This window comes from Galeopterus variegatus, unplaced genomic scaffold, assembly GCF_000696425.1.
Source record: "Galeopterus variegatus unplaced genomic scaffold, G_variegatus-3.0.2 Scaffold13027, whole genome shotgun sequence".
In the NCBI taxonomy this organism is placed as follows: domain Eukaryota; kingdom Metazoa; phylum Chordata; class Mammalia; order Dermoptera; family Cynocephalidae; genus Galeopterus; species Galeopterus variegatus.
The window spans coordinates 19,241-21,321 of record NW_007739138.1 but is presented as its reverse complement, the minus strand read 5'-3'; positions in this window follow the sequence as shown (position 1 = coordinate 21,321).

Sequence of the window (2,081 nt, the reverse complement as noted above, 5' to 3'; positions counted from 1 at the left end):
AAAAAAGAAGATGAAGCCTGCAGCGGCAGACCAATCACACCAATTTGCAAGGAGGAAAGTCGTCTTGTCTGTGCTCTAATTGAAGAGGACTGATGATTAACAGCAGAAATAACAGGCAACATCATAGACATCTCAACTGGTTCAGCTTACAGTATTCTGACTGAAAAATTACCGTTGAGCAAACTTTCTGTTTGATGGTTGTCAAAACTATTACAACCAGATCAGCTACAGACAAGAGCAGAGCTTTCAATGGAAATTTTAAACAAGTGGGATCAAGATCGTGAGCATTTTTTCAAAGAATTGTACCAGGAGGTGACACATGGCTTTACCAGTGTGATCCTGAAGAGAAAGCACAATCAAAGCCATGGCTACCAAGAGCCGGAAGTGGTCCAGTCAAAGCAAAAGTGAACTGGTCAAGAACAAAGTCATGGCAACACTTTTGTGGATGCTCAAGATAATTTTCTTGTTGACATTCTGGAGGGCCAAAGAATGATAGCATCTGCTTATCATGAGAGTGTTTTGAGAAAGTTAGCTAGAGCTTTAGCAGAAAAATGCCCGAGAAATCTTCACCTTAGAGTTGTTCTCCTTCACAACAATGCTCCTGCTCATTCCTTTCATCAAACGAGGGCAATTTTGTGAGAGTTTCAGTGGGAAATCATTAGGAATCCACCTAACAGTCCTGATTTGGCTCCTTCTGGCTTCTTTCTATTTCTTAATCTTGAAAAATCATTAAAGGGCCCCCATTTTTCTTCAGTGAATAATGTAAAAAAGAGTGCATTGGCATGGTTAGATTCCCGGGACCCTCAGTTCTTTAAGAATGGATTAAATGGCTGAGATCACTTACAAAGGTGTCTTGAACTTGATGGAGCTTATGTTGAGAAATAAAGTTTATATTTTTTATTCGTGTCTTTTAATTCCATTTATTACAAACTTTTTGAAGTCTCTATGTATGTTGCTTTTATAATGTCTCAGCTTACAAGTCGTCCTATCTCTATTTAAATATACCCAGTAATGGTGAACTCATTACTTCTTGGTAGTACATGANAAATGGCTGAGATCACTTACAAAGGTGTCTTGAACTTGATGGAGCTTATGTTGAGAAATAAAGTTTATATTTTTTATTCGTGTCTTTTAATTCCATTTATTACAAACTTTTTGAAGTCTCTATGTATGTTGCTTTTATAATGTCTCAGCTTACAAGTCGTCCTATCTCTATTTAAATATACCCAGTAATGGTGAACTCATTACTTCTTGGTAGTACATGAATTTAGAAATCATTTAATTTTAATAACAATAGGATATAATATTCCCAACTAAAAATTGAACAGCAAAGATGAGTTATAAGTAAACAATTCTCTCAGGTAGAGCACTATCCTTTTTCAGAATTTAGAAATGCCTCAAACTGGTAATTATGATTTTTTTCATCAGAAATTATATTCAGAAGCATTACAGAAAAAAAAATCCTCCTCAAATGGCAACCATGAAAAGACAAATAATGAGAGTTGGGAGGATGTGGATAAACAGGAACCCTAATACAATGCTGGTAAGAATGTAAAATGGTGCAGTTGCTGTGAAAAACAGTTTGGTATTTCCTCAAAATGTTAAGCATGGAGTTATAGATGACCCAGCAATTTCACTCCTAGATATATACCCAGAGAAATGCAAACATACATTCACACAAAAGCATTCAGAAATGTTAATAGCAGCTTTATTCATAGCCAAAAATTAGAAACAACCCAAATATACATTGACAAATGAATGGCTAAATAAAATGTGGTATAGTCATATAATGGGATATTATTCAGAAATGAAAAGAAATGAAATACTGGTGCACACTACAACACAGATGAACCTTGAAAACTTGCTAAGTAAACTAAGCTAGTCACGAAGGACTACATGTTATGCGATTCCATTTATATAAAATATCCACAATAAGCAAAGCCATAGAGACAGCAAGTACATTGGTTGTTGCCTAGGGCTATAGAGTTTGGGTGGAAATAGGAGTGACTGCTAATGGGTATGGGATTTCTCTTTGGTGTGATGAAAATGTTCTAAAATTGATTGTGGTGATGGTTGCACAA